The sequence below is a fragment of the Entelurus aequoreus genome, linkage group LG08 (assembly GCF_033978785.1).
Source record: "Entelurus aequoreus isolate RoL-2023_Sb linkage group LG08, RoL_Eaeq_v1.1, whole genome shotgun sequence".
Taxonomy (NCBI): domain Eukaryota; kingdom Metazoa; phylum Chordata; class Actinopteri; order Syngnathiformes; family Syngnathidae; genus Entelurus; species Entelurus aequoreus.
Window position 1 is genome coordinate 30092825 of NC_084738.1, and position 15973 is coordinate 30108797.

Sequence of the window (15973 nt, forward strand, 5' to 3'; positions counted from 1 at the left end):
ATTGATGTGAGCTCTTGACAGACGTTTCAAAATGAACTGTGAGGTGCATTCAGGTTAATGTTACAAAACTCAATTAATCAAAGTTTATTTATATAGCCCTTAATCACAAGTGTATCAAAGGGCTGCACAAACCACAACGACATCCTTGGCTCAGATCCCACATCAGGGCAAGAACAAACTCAACCCAATGGGATACAATGAGAAACCTTGGAAGGGACCGCAGATGTGGGGACCCCCAGCCCCTTGTATTTGTCTGTGACCAGGCTTGTTCTTGTGATGTTTGTCAAGTGTGACTTAACCAATAAACTATGTTTCTAGACAGAGTGACGGTGCCTTCCTGGTTAGGGTGAAGGCCGTCCCTCATCAGCAAGCCCGGTTTTCCCCGGAAAGAGGGCCAATTATCAATAAACGTTAGTCCCTGTTCTCTACAAAAACTAGCCAGCCACTTGTTAAGCGAGAGTAATCTGCTATACCTCTCATCATTGCCTCTCGCAGGCAAAACTGAGAGGATGGTGCTTTTTTCTCGCATTCGGTAACCTTTTGGTCACTTGGGACTAGAGATGGTGCTTAAAGGGTGGCCGAACTGCTACTTTTTTCAGGAATTTTTCCCATCATCCACAATCCCTAAGTGAGACAAGAGCAAACGTATTTCCCTTTTCAAATAGTGGACAAACTGCCGCTAACAATGTAAGGATTAGGGATTCAGCTATTCCGCCTATTAAGTGGTCTAAAAAAAAAACCCCGCCAAGAACGTTCCATTTACATGCCGTGATCTGCATTTTAAGCAAGCTATGGCAACATTGTTATTGTAGGAGCTAACATGGAGGAACTACTTGTTTGGAGTCATGAAACATCCCCTTGCTCACACTGCTTCTCTGACCACTATCCAGTAGCTAGCTATTCAAATGAATGCTTAATTACAAATCCTGCATCCCACCTGTATGTAGAAGGTTGTTGCACCAAGCTGGAAAGTTGGTAAACTTCAAAAATCCACACGCTACCATCGCAACATCGCCAGGAATACTTTTTACGTGAAGAGTTGAGTATTATTTTAAATTCACCAGCTCAAGGAGAGCACAAGTGCTGAAAGATACAACCTACAAGAGCGGACATCTTAGGTCACTTTTTTATGTTGTTATTTAAAAGGTTTAGCAATAATGCTACATGATAACACTCCAAGTGTGGCATTAGTGGTAGCAGACACAGAAACCTCTCTCTATGTTGTTATTGACACAAGTAGCGTTCGTTGCGATGCTGTGTGACATCAATGCAGCCTGAAAATAAGTGCTTAAAATGCTTAAAAAAAGCAAAATACTGTAAAAAATACATGTTATTATTAATGTTACATATGTACTCACAGCTTATATATAAAACAGTGTTGGAGGTTTTGGGGTGCTTTTTAGAAGGCTTTATAGGCGGAATAGATTGTATCCTCATTACCTGTATTGTTAGCCGCCTCGTACCAGCAGTTTTTTAGAATTTAGGGATCTATTTAGAATGCAAAGAAGAGGGAAGTCACGTGTCGATGCGCAAAATTCCCAAAAAGTGCAAAAGTTTATTTTGTGACATTCAAATTGGCCAGACCAGTAATTTAAATATGAAGCTATATTAGGGCTTAATGTTTTGTACTTGAAAAAAACTAAACCCAACTCAGTGTATTACCTTAATTCACTCTAACTGAAAAATCTAGTTTTAAAGTAAAATTTAGAAAAATGCATCAGTGTATTTAAAATAAAATTAAGTGCACACCATTTTTTTTTTCAGGTTGAATATCATCATGATTCACTCTGGTAATTATTTTGAATCAATTTATTTTCTCAATGTTTCCATTGTCATATTTTTTAATATGAGTGTGCGTTTTTTCATATTCAAATATTTTTTTAAGTTACATTTTTTCCAGTTTCTGATTTTTCTTTTTGAAATTTATTTAACATTTTTTTTTCAGATTCAGACTTTTCACCAGAATTTCACATGAGGGGCATGGAATCACAACAGTCTGCTAATAATAAAAATAAAAAAATCACAGGGGGCGTCCCCTAGCACTTTGCCTTCAGGGAACACCTGAGGTGGACTACACCAGAGGTCTCCAATTACTGAACAATGGATGCAATTTTGGGGAAAAATAATATACTGCTCGGAAGCCCACAGTTTTTGCATATTTGTTTTGTTTTTTTCCACTGTGCTTTATTGAGTTCCAGTTTCCACTTTATTTAGCCATTGTTGAACGCACCATAGTTGTGTACAATGAGACCAAGTAAAATAAATGTTGCCAAATTCGCTACTATGAGGCCCTTTTCCACCAAAAGTTCAGGAGCCTTTGGTTCCTGGAACCTCTGGTTCTTGGATGTATAGGTTCCTGTAGAAGTGTGTGGTTTGTGTTTGCACTGCATTTCACAGTTCAGGGTAGTTTACACAAATCAGGCTGATGACATATTATGTCACAGTCATTTTACAATATATAAAAAAAAATGTCAGTGTTTATCTCACGCCGACAACACAAATACATCGGCTTTAGCGTTAGCATTAGCATTCGGTCTGTGCACTTGGTTGAAGCTAATAACTACACAAATGGAGTGTCACTGACTACTGTTAGAACATGTAAGAAAGTAAATAGTTAATATTTGATGTTATTTACCTTCGTTCCACTCGTGTGCTGCCTCCTTTATTTTACATTTATCCAATGAAGTCAGAGTAGTAAGCGGCTTCATACTCCTCCGTAAATACATTTAAAAGAGTCCATCCACTTCTCGTAGCTTCACGTGTCGAAATTAAGTTACTAAAATTAATAAACAATAATAAAATGCATATAGTTCAAAGACTCTGGCTGAGTAAAAACACTGCCACTGATCAGCGTTCTTCAGCACAAAGATGCCGCACAAAAGTTCTTACATGTCGAAAGTTCATTTCGTTCTTCTTTCTCTCTGTTGTTAAGTTTGTTATAATAGAAATGCACAAGAAAGAATAAATAAACAATTTGCTGTGTATATTGCAATGGCGGTCGTGTTTGAAAGAGAGGTTTTAGTAACGCCCCCAACTGTGTTCAACCAATCAGCGTTCGACAGCACAGCCCTCACCCAAAAATGTTCCTGGTCGCTCGGAAAAATCTCACCTAGCTAGGAGGAACTCCGAAAGGTTCCTAAAGAACAAAATTTACCCGGGTAGTTTTTGATGGAAACACAGGGGGAACTTTATTTAAGTGGGGAAGTTCCTGAAAAAGTTCCTGCGGTGGAAAAGTGCCTATAAACGACTTTGGGCTCATTTTGTAACGTGTTGTTGCTTAATGATGGCTGTGTGAATTCCACTGTTGTCTCTCAGCTCCCCACAATATACAAAAACACGAGTGTGGTAGGTTTGCGCTTCTGAGCGATGAGACTAATAAGCGTGACAATGAGTGCGTGTAAGTGGAGCAAATATGACAAAAATAGAATAAAGAATGGGAAAAGAGATGCTCCCCATGCAGAATTAATGTTTCATGCCAATACCGATGAGGCTAAAGGAAATTGGCCGAGACAAGACAAATTAATGACAATTGTAGCCTGTATGTCATATATCAATAAAAGTTCCAAAAAATAAAAAATTGATTCTGTATACATTTTTTTTTAATGAACTGGGAGGTGTGCGTTCAGTTCATTTAATGGTATACCTGTCTTGGTTTTATACACAATATCTAATAAATAAATAGCATCACTTTAAGTTCCACGAATGCAACATGATAGTAGACCTCTCAATCCTTTTTGCTGAGCTGTCTGTCATGATAGTAAGCACGGTGGAACAGGGGTTAGTGCTAGGGGTTAGGGATTAGGTCCTGAGTAGTCCTGAGTTCAATCCCGGGCTCGGGATCTTTCTGTGTAGAGTTTGCATGTTCTCCCTATGACTGCGTGGGTTCTCTCCGGGTACTCCGGCTTCCTCCCACTTCCAAAGACATGCACCTGGGGATAGGTTGATTGGCAACACTAATTTGGCCCTAGTGTGTGAATGTGAGTGTGAATCATACTTGCCAACCCTCCCGATTTTTCCGGGAGACTCCCGAATGTCAGTGCCCCTCCCGAAAATCTCCCGGGGCAACCATTCTCCCGAATTTCTCCCGATTTTCACCCGGACAACAATATTAAGGGTGTGCCGCGATGGCGCTGCCTTCAATGTCCTCTACAACCTGTCGTCGCGCCCGCTTTTTCACCATTCAAACAGCGTGCCGGCCCAGTCACATGTTGTATGCGGCTTCTGCAGACACACCTAAGTGACTGCAAGGCATACTTGATCAACAGGCATACAGGTCACACTGAGGGGGGCCGTATAAACAACTTTAACACTGTTACAAATATGCGCCACACTGTGAACCCACACCAAACAAGAATGACAAACACATTTCGGGAGAACATCCGCACCGTAACACAACATAAACACAACAGAACAAATACCCAGAATCCCTTGCAGCCTTAACTCTTCCGGGCTACAATATACACCCCCGCTACCACCAAACACTGCCCCCCCCCCAACCCCGCCCACCTCAACCCCCCCAATCTCCCGAATTCGGAGGTCTCAAGGTTGGCAAGTATGGTGTGAATGTTGTCTGTCTATCTGTGTTGGCCCTGTGATGAGGTGGCGACTTCCGCCCGAATGCAGCTGAGATAGGCTTCAGCCCCCCCCTGCGACCCCAAAAGGGACAATCAGTAGAAAATGGATGGATGGATGTCTGTCATGATGCCACGCCCCTCTCACTTAATAACACTCCCACCACACAAAGTTAGGGTTATAATTCTGAATCGGAAAAAAAAAAGCTTGGAACCTGAAAAAAAAAGTATCCATCCATCCATCTTCTTCCGCTTATCTGAGGTCGAGTCGCGGGGCAGCAGCCTAAGCTGGGAAGTCCAGACTTCCCTCTCCCCAGCCACTTCGTCCAGCCCCTCAAGGGGGATCCCAAGGCGTTCCTGAGAAAAAAAACAATATCAAAATATAGTCAGTTGAAAAATACAAATAATTTATTTAAATGAATTACCAAAAGAAATCATAATGTGATTCAACCTTAAAAAATGTGTGTACTTATTTTTGTTTTGAATACACTCATTTATTTTTCAATACAGATACAGAGCTAACATTTCATCATTAATGGTATTATTCAAAATTGCAGAGGAAATTACCAATGCCATAGATGGTAATCAACGTGCAGCAGCAGTATTTATTGATCTCACAAAAGCATTTGAGACAATTATTCATAATATTTTAATCAAAAAAATACATTGGTGTGGAATCAGAGGATTGGTCTTGAACTGGATAAGAAGCTACTTAACAGGAAACAATATGTGAGGATAGGTGAAAATATGTCAACAGTGCTAGTGATATATTGCGGCATACCACAGGGATCACTACACGGACCAAAATTGTTACAAAGGACTTACTATTTGCAGATGACACACATGTTTTTCTTTTAGGAGAGAACACACATAAGCTAATACAAATAGTAACAGAAGAAATTAGCAAATTAAAAAGATGATTTGACAAAAACATCTAAGTAAAACTAAAATAATGCTATTTAGTAACAGCAGAAGAGAAAGTCAAACACAAATACAAATAGACGGAGCAGACATTGAAAGAGTGATATAATTTATATTTTTGGGTGTAATAATAGATTATGTATACAACATAATGTGGCAATACTTATTTCTACAATGAACAAAGCAAAATATGTTGTAGACCAAAAATCACTTCATATTCTCTGCTTCTCGCCAGTGTTACCATATCTGGGTTATTGTGTTGAAATATGGGGAAATAACTACAAAAGTATGATTCAGTCACTAACAGTGGTACAAAAAAGTTCAATTAGAATAATACATAATGTTGGATTTAGAGAACATACAAACTATTTATTTATTGAATAAAAAATATTGAAATTCAATGATTTGGTGCATATGCAAACAGCTAAAATTATGCACAGAGCAAACTATAACCTGCTACCCAAGAATGCACAACGATTCTTCTCAACAAAAGAGGAGAAATATAAGCTTAGAGGAAAATCTAATTTAAAACATTTGTATGCACGTACAACACTCAATACCTTTAGTATATCAGTATGTGGAATTAAATTATGGAATGGATTAAGCAAAGAAGTCAAACAATGTACTAATATGATTCAGTTTAAGAGACTGTTCAAACTACAACTATAAGGAAGAAGAATTATGATACATGTCTTGAACTTATTGAACTTATATATCTTATTGAAAATTAAGTGATTTAACTATAAGGAGAACTGGGTAATTAGAAATTATTGATGTAAACTGTGATACAAATTGAGATCAAGAAGTCAACATTAGGGTTGGTAATTGCTATGAATGTGGAAAAGGGGTAGAATTAAATAAGCTTTGCTTCTTCCTACCCCTTTTCAAACATGTTATACAGAAAAATAGAAAGTATGGCCCTAATTAATCTCCATCATAAATTAATAAAATCTTTAATAAACACGTGAAAGTACACAATGTAATAAAGAACATTTTGCAACAATCAATCTAGGGATCTAGCTATCTGGTCAGGACACTCCTCACTCTTTTGCCTTCACCTTCATTGTCCATTCGTTTTTGCTGACTTATATATTATATACTCTGGACCTAGACGTTGAGTACGCGACAAACATGGCGGACAATAACTGATAGAGTCTGCTTTGCCAGTCCAAAAGCATTTGCCGTTTTCTGTAGTCTTCCCTCGACGGCCAGGTAATACAAAGCACACTCTACCTTTTTTATCACATGCACCGGAGCCCGCATTCTCGTTGTCTCTCCTTCGACAAATGGACAACGTTTTTCGGTAAGTAGAATCACATCTGACCTCGACATTGGAAAGTTCTCTTGCCGTCTGAGAAGTGTTGTATCCGAAATAGCTGCAATCGCTTTCTCTTAAGGTATTCATGTGTGATTTCCACAAGCGTCTGTACATGTAGACGAAGGAGAAACACGGCATGTCTGGATGACTCGCCTCCATATTTCCAGTGGTTAGCTCCGAGTTACGAAACCGCTTTATTATGAAGCTGGCTGTGGCACGTTCTTTCTGACGTCACTTCCTGTCTGGGGCTCGGTCTTTCTGCCGTCACTTCCTCTCCAAATTCAGTTTGTAAAAAATCAATGAGTCTATACAAAGCTTAGAGGCGGAGATTCAAGAAATTAACGGCGCACTTACCCGTGTAAAAAAGTATTCAAGGAGGGGAACCTTAAACGATGATTTAGCGTGGCCGAAACAGGGCTTAGGCTAAATAATTATTTGTTTAATGAGTTATCCAGCTTAATGTAGACAGGGTCTGAGGTCCAAACGTGTGATTTAGATAACTGAGGCGTTCCTCAAGGCACCTCAGTAAGTCCTTTTCTTTCTTCGTAATGTGATTTATGTAACTGAGGTGTTGCTGTTCTGGAGCTTGTGACTTCGGATGCAGTCAGTTGCCATTTGTTCAACTTCTTTAGTTATACTCATAGTGTTCCTCAAGTTCCATTTTAGGTCCTTTTTTTTCATAATTTGGACTATTCAATTGGTGGCCCGCGACTTCAACACTAGAGTGCTGTCATAGAGATGATCTTTGACCAGCAGAAGGTCCCTAAAAACAGTAGAATGCACTCCTGTGACTTTGACAAAATATGTATAAAGACCAAAACCAAATGTCTACTGTAAAGGACGCTGGTTCTCAGGAATATACAAAATAAAGAATAGTGAACGGAGAAGTTTGCCCCCCCGCTTCTTAGATTTCTGGAAATGTGGCCCCCAAAACAATTTACTCGAAAATGTCCGGTCTAAGCTATATTCCAATATGTCTCATTCCCGTTTAAAAAAACACCCTCAAAACCTCACTTATTTTCCATGCCGTGTTATATGAAAATGCGCTTTTCCACCCCAAATCTCTTTTTAATTGGAATTGTTGGCTGGCTCACAGCTCCCGGAGGCGGCAGGTCATGTGTGGAGATCTCCAGGAATGGGTCTCAGATTCCTTAAAAACAGCAGGGACTACAGTCAAGTATTCAACAGTGAAGAGTGTGCACTGACCAGCTGATACTGTCCCAGATGCGCCGGAGAACTCAAGCCCAAAAAGTCAAACGCGAAGTTCCCAGTTTGTCACTGTCTCGTGTCACGTGTCGCCACAATATTTGTGTTGCGCCACAGGTTTCATTGTCCGCTCCCCCTGCTGATGAGTGTGTGTGTGTGTGTGTGTGTGTGTGTACTCGGTGGTTGTGGGAGCCCCATGGCGGCCCAGATAACACTATCTCTGTGGAGCCAGAGCCCCGTGGTTCTATTCACAGGCTCGCTGGATGAGAGGCCAGGACTGCTCAGCACGCGGACTTTGCTCAAAGAAGGAGAAACAAGCTGAGCCATCACTGCTTGCTTCTAATGGCTTATGATCTCCTCCCTGGTGCCCTTATGAGATCAGTCCATATGTGTGTATGTGTGTGTGTGTGTGTGTGTGTGTGTGTGTGTGTGCTGGTCCAGAAAGAAGATGGGAAATGTGGTCGTTTATTACCATCATGGCACCCTCTGGGCTGCGACTGATTAGAGTCAGACATAAACAGGGTCCGCCAGCTTTGCTGAAGAAGTGTCTCTCTCAGTGTGACATGTTGACAGAGGCTTCTATGCCCTATTTGTTGGGGATAGCCACAGCTATTCAAGGGGAGGAGCAGATAAGACACATGATGGGGGTCTCTCACTAATGAGATGTCTCATTGTGGCACTAAAAAAGTAGTGGCCATGAGAAAATGTCCAAAAGTCTTTTTTTTTTTATTATTATTTTTTTTTTACAGCCGGTGAAGAACCCCCTGAGCAGGAGTGATTACAGGCCCAGATACGTGTTAGATGAGAGATAAAAGACATTTCCTGCAATAGCATAAACTCATAAAATCCCTTGTATTTTGTGCTCATCACAAAAGGACCTTGAGGGTAACCTTAACCTCTTTGAACCAGTGGGAAATTGTCATCCAGCTCTGGTTTCCAGGCGCTCATCACATATTGATAAAGGAAAAGACTGGATGACATTCAAAAGTCTGGCCATCCTTTAATGTCCTCTCCACACTCTGGGCTTTGCACAACATCGGGGAATCCGATTCGACTGCCTGTTCCAAAGCTCTTGTTTACAGTGTGTATTGAATGTAGTGTTGTACCGATACCAATATTTTGGTACCGGTACCAAAATTATTTCGATACTTTTTGGTACTTTTCTAAATAAAGGGGACCACAAAAAATTGCATTATTGGCTTTATTTGAACAAAAAATCTTATGGTACATTAAACATATGTGTATTATTGCAAGTTTGTCCTTCAATAAAATAGTGAACATACTGGACAACTTGTCTTTTATTAGTACGTTAGCAAACAAAGGCTCCTAATTTAGCTGCTGACGTATGCAGTAACAGTGTTTTTCAATCTTTTTTGAGCCAAGGCGCATTTTTTTCTTTGACAAAATCCGGAGGCACACCACCAGCAGAAATCATTAAAAAATTAAACTCAGTAGACAATAAAAAGTCGTTGTCGCAATTGTTGGATACGACTTTAAACCATAACCAACCATGCATCTATATAGCTCTTGTCTCAAAGTAGGTGTACTGTCACGACCTGTCACACTGCGCCGTGACTTATTCTGAGTTTGTTGGTGTTTTCACGTGCGTAGTGTTTATTTCTTGTCTTGCACTCCTATTTTGGTGGCTTTTCCTGTTTTGTTGGTATTTTCCTGTTGCAGTTTCATGTCTTACTTTGAGTGCTATTCCTCGCGCCTGTTATTTTTTAGCAATCAAGAATATTTAAGTTCTTGCTATCTTTTTTTGTGTGGACATTGTTGATTGTCATTTCATGTACAGATGTACTTTGTGGACGCCGTCTCTGATCCACACGCTGTAAGTCTTTGCTGTTGTCCAGCATTCTGTTTTTGTTTACTTTGTCGCCAGTTCAGTTTTAGTTTCGTTCTCCGTAGCCATCCCTAAGCTTCAATGCCTTTTCTTAGGGGTACTCATCTTTTGTTTATTTTTGGTTTAAGCATTAGACACCTTTTTCCCGTCGTCTCACACAACGTGTTCCCGACATCTACAAAGCAATTAGCTACCGGCTGCCAACTACTGATATGGAAGAGTATTACATGGTTACTCTGCCAAACTCTAGACACCACCGACACTCAACAACGGCACATTATTTGCAGATTATAATTACTGGTTTGCAAACAATATTTTTAACCCAAATAGGTGAAACTACATAATAACCCACGGCACACCAGACTGTAACTCACGGCACACTAGTGGCACAGTGGTTGAAAAACACTGCAGTAACACGTTGTGTCTTTTTCCATTCTATTATTTTGTCAAAATTGTTAAGGACAAGCGGTAGAAAATTGATTATTAATCTACTTGTTCATTTACTGTCAATATCTGCTTACTTTCTCTTTTAACATGTTCTAGCTACACTTCTGTTAAAATGTAATAATCACTTATTCTTCTTCTACTTTACATTAGTTTTGGATGATACCCCAAATTTGGGTATCAATCCGATACCAAGTCGTTACAGGATCATACATTGGTCATATTCAAAGTCCTCATGTGTCCAGGGACATATTTCCTGAGTTTATAAACATAAACGGCGTGGCGAAGTTGGTAGAGTGGCTGTGCCAGCAATCGGAGTGTTGCTGGTTACTGGGGTTCAATCCCCACCTTCTACCTTCCTAGTCACGTCTGTTGTGTCCTTGGGCAAGACACTTCACCCTTTGCCTCTGATGGCTGCTGGGTAGCGCCTTGCATGGCAGCTCCCGCCATCAGTGTGTGAATGTGTGTGTGAATGGGTAAATGTGGAAATACTGTCAAAGCGCTTTGAGTACCTTGAAGGTAGAAAAGCGCTATACAAGTATAACCTATTTATCATTTATAATATAAAAATGTTTTAAATGAAAGAAGATGTGATGCCAAAAAATATTGACGTAATCATAGTAGTATCGACTACCGTATTTTTCGGAGAATAAGTCGCTCCGGAGTATAAGTCGCACCGGCCGAAAATGCATAATAAAGAAGGAAAAAAAACATAAATCGCACTGGATTATAAGTCCCATTTTTTGGGGTAATGTATTTGATAAAACCCAACACCAAGAATAGACATTTGAAAGGCAATTTAAAATAAATAAAGAATAGTGAACAACAGGCTGAATAAGTGTACGTTATGTGACGCATAAATAACCAACTGAGAACGTGCCTGGTATGTTAACGTAACATATTATGGTAAGAGTCATTCAAATAACTATAACATATAGAACATGCTATACGTTTACCAAACAATCTGTCACTCCTAATCGCTAAATCTGATGAAATCTTATACGTCTCTTACGTGAATGAGCTAAATAATATTATTTGATATTTTACGGTAATGTGTTAAAAATTTCACACATAAGTCGCTCCTGAGTATAAGACGCACCCCCGGCCAAACTATGAAAAAAACTGCGACTTATAGTCCGAAAAATACGGTAGATACGCTACTGTACTTGGAAAAAGAAAAACTTGTTCTTGTCTTACGTAGGAATCTTTAGTGATGGGCAACATTTAAAAAAAAAAAGTGAATTTCCTCTCTAAATCTGTTACGTTTCGGTGTGGCATTGTTGGTCATACCACGGTCTGCAGAGAGGGCAGGCGAAGGAGACCTACAATGAATTTTTTCTTTTCTGACTTATGCATGTTGTTACAAAATTTGATAGTTATGTTAAGCAATGTCAAAGTATTAAATCATAAGGTTCATGCATTCAAGCGTTTTCATTCAAAAGTTTTGGATGCCTCTTTTCGCGGGGTTTTGCAGTGGCTACAAGATGACACCATATTATAGCCCACAAGGTGAGCTGTGTGTCCTCATTTGGACATAAAGTCTCGCTAGGTAAATGAGCTCTTCCCCTCTACTTCAGGCAATGAGGAAACACACAATAAATGTAGTATAAAGTATTATTTTCCTACAATCTTGGCATGCACGTAATAACAGCGACATGCAACATGCAGTAATGTCAATTCTGCAAAAAGCAGCTTTTTAATAAATGCAGCTCCCCTTATCTATCGGCGAGTGTGCAGGTGTACTTAATGATATAACTGGTAAATCTATATAATGTTTTTGAAATAAAAATAATAATTGATGGTGGAATTTAGCAAATTTTTAGCTCTATATATATGTCTCAAAATGAAGTTATGTGGATTAAAATCCTTATCAGTTTGGCATACTAGTGGCAAGATGAAGAAACAAATGTTGAGGTTTAATTAAATGAAGTAGTGAAGGGCAGATGATGCGTCACGCAGGTTTCTACCGCCATTAGACAAGATGAGCACATGCTTGTGTTTACATACAACAACTGGCAGCTAATTAGAGTGAAGAGCAGCTCTCAACAATGGGTAAGTATAGACACAGCTCGAGCGTCGAGAAGGGTTTCATTCTCTGAATTTAGCGACGGCTAATGAAGTCTGGATTTCCAGTTTGTCCATAAACCCAAACAACGCCCCCCCCTGACCCCCCTTGTTCTAATTTAGTTTCAGTTTTGATGTGCTAATTTGATTCATTGGCTGCGCACAAATGCGCGTGTGCAAATGAGCGCAGACAAAACTGCGCCGACATAGATGGCAATTAGCAGCGAGTGTGGGGGTTCTTGAAGGCCAAACGGGCGCAATTCATCTTTAGCCTTTTCGCGCTGTTTTCTCCTATCGTTTCAATGAGTTTAGTCCAGGGGTCGGCAACCCAAAACGTTGAAAGAGCCATATTGCACCAAAAATACAATAATACAAAAATACAAAAAACTAATTTGTCTGGAGCAGCAAAAAATGAAAATCCGTATATAAGTCTTATAATGAAGGCAACACATGACGTAAATGTCTATATTAGCTATATTAGCCTACTATCAAAATGATAGGCTGAAGCAAATCTTCATTGACAGAAATGTTGAAATGTAATATCTATTTTACACATTTTTACAACATTAGAAACCATTAGTAAATCAGAGGCTACTCAGAAGGTGAGATAACTCCTGGAAATGACTGTCTTAGAATGGCCAAAAGTATAGATGTGTGTGTCCAAGTTAAAGGAAACGGCAGGCTGTCTCCTTTTAATTGATTTCTTCCAAACTTTGGCAAGCTAGGTCATGTTTGCTGTGGTCTGGAACAACATGGCACACATGAAACAACTATCTGAAATGCAGCCAATATTACATACAGTTAATGTGTCGTGAGACTTGCAAAATTAAACTATATCAAAGAGGATAAAAGTAAAAGATATTAAATGATCCCAAATATATCTATAAATGAGGCATAATGATGTAATATGTACATACAGCTAGCCTAAATAGCATGTTAGCATTGATTAGCTTGCAGTCATGCACTGACCAACTATGCCTGATTAGCACTCCATCAAGTCAAACACATCAACAAAGCGCACCTTTGTGCCTTCAGGCACAGCAAACAACTTTTGGTGGACAACATGTGACAAAGAAGGAGTGGAATATTTTACATGTAAACAAACTGTTGCGTCACAGTCCACACTACGGTGAGTTCAAGAACCACCGAAATTAGTGGGACAAAACAAAGTTCAATAAATACTCTCATCGGTGAAGCATACACACAAACATTAAACAGTGGTCTTTCTAACAATTGGGAATGTTTGTGTCATGATTGGCCTTAAACAAAAAACATACTAAAACAAAAAATATATATTTTTCCCGCATCCTTTTCCATTTTAATCCTTTTTTAAAAATGCTCCAGGGAGCCACTAGGGCGACACTAAAGAGCCACGGGTTGCTGACCCCCGGTTTAGTCTATACGTTTGAATTCAGAATTAGACGTTCAATGTGGCGCACTTTTACCGTTTTATGCACTATAAGAACAATATTGTGGTATTTACTTGGAGCGAGGTAGATACACTTGTCAGGGCCTAAGCTTTGTGTGGCTCTAATCTTTGTGGCTGTAGTTTAGTCTTTAATATTACCAAATTATTAGGGCCCGAGCAGATCAAGCCCTGCAGTGCGATGCAGAGCTCCGCCAGGCCCCATTGAAATTGCTGTGTTTTTTCTTTTATACATCTTAAACGCCTTTTGAGGCCCTTAACATGCACGAAAAGTCCCCATATTTTGCAGGCACGCCAGGTATGGTGAAAAATTTTATATTTTGGGGGCACGGAAAAGGAAATGTCAAAATTTACTCGCTAGCGCCGCCTTTACAATTGGAAAAAAAATTGCCCCTCCTACCAGTTTCACTTACGGACATGAAAACAGTAGGAGACATCCATCATAAAAGGAACCCATACGTGAAAACAAACAAGAAGTCGTTCATTTTAGTTTCCATCTTACATTTTTCGGCAAAAAAAAAAAGATTCGTACTTTTACGACCTCCTCCCAGAGACTTTGGCAAAATGAGTCATGGTTGAAATTACAGATGCTACACATAGAGGTGATGATAAATAGCGAACAAATTTTGACTACACTATAAGATGTGGGCGTGGTATTAAATGAATTAATTTAATTAATTAAAGTATCACTGATAGTTACACACACACTAGGTGTGGTGAAATTATTCGCTGCATTTGACCCATCCCCTTGTTCCACCCCCTGGGAGGTGAGGGGAGCAGTGAGCAGCAGCGGTGGCCGCGCTCGGGAATCATTTTGGTTATTTAACCACCAATTCCAACCTTTGATGTTGAGTGCCAAACAGGAAGGTAATGGGTATTTGGTATGACTCAGCCGGGATTTGAACTCGCAACCTACAGATCTGAGGGCGGACACTCTAACCACAAGATGCTACACATTAGGGATGTGCGTATCGATCCTGTGGTATCAATATATCGATACTCACACGCTACTCATTTGGCATCACTTTTCTGAAAAAAGTATCGATATAAACCAAAAAACGGCGTGTGGGGGGTGCAAGCATCACTTTCAGATGTTTTTGATGACTTACTTAACTTACTATGTGCTGGGACACCCCTGTACCTGGCAGAGTATAGAGCTGGCCCAGTCACGTGACAGGAGACAGCGAATGAGCGTCGTCAACGTGCAACACACACACAGCCAGCCGACTGTAGCGATGCAGCCAGGCATATCCAGTGTTGTCCAATTGTTGACTTAAAACAGGCATTGTTTTTTGTTTTTTTTTAGTAATGTTTACTGAATTTTTTTGTTTAAATGATTATCCTAAATTCAAATAATGTCCACACAGGGGAATTTACTGTTAGTTGAAAATTGCTTGAGTATTTAAAACAAGATAAGAAAGAGATACAATTTGGAGATTCTTCATCTTTGCATTACAGTTTTATTTTTTTCCAAGAAAATCTTGAATATATGATTGAATGTGATTTTGGTTTTAATCTGTAACATGATTTCTTACATTTCGAAAACATTAGCCTATTTCATATTTCATTAATTGCTAATTATATCACAAACTTTAAAAAATAACTGCAGCTTCTTGCAATTCGAATTTTACTGTTAATTGGAAAGCCCTAATATTTAATTATTATTATATATAATATATAGTTATTATTATATATAATATTTAATTTATTTTTCATATTTATGTTATTTATTTTAATTTTACTTTTATTATATATTGACCATAATAAATGTGGTATAAATGGTCTGTATTTGTCTTGTGATTTGTCTTAAATAATAACAATAGTAATAATGTTTTTGACTGACAAAAAATTGCCAATAAGAAATTATTGGTATCGGTATCGGTATCGATGAAAATGCAAGAAAAAGTATCGGTATCGTATCGAATCCTAAAAGTGTGGTATCGCCCATCCCTACTACACATAGAGGTGATGATGAATTACAAACAAAGTTTGCCTACCCCATAAGATGTTGGTGTGGCACGGCGCTTTGATCCTAATTGCTACAAATGATGATGACAGTCTGAAGTGGTTTTATTGTATTTTATTTAAATTTATTTGATTTCACTCGATTTCATCAGGGCCAGAGCAGCAGAGCAAGCCCCGCAGTGGCGATGCAGAGCTCTGCAAGGTCCCTGTTG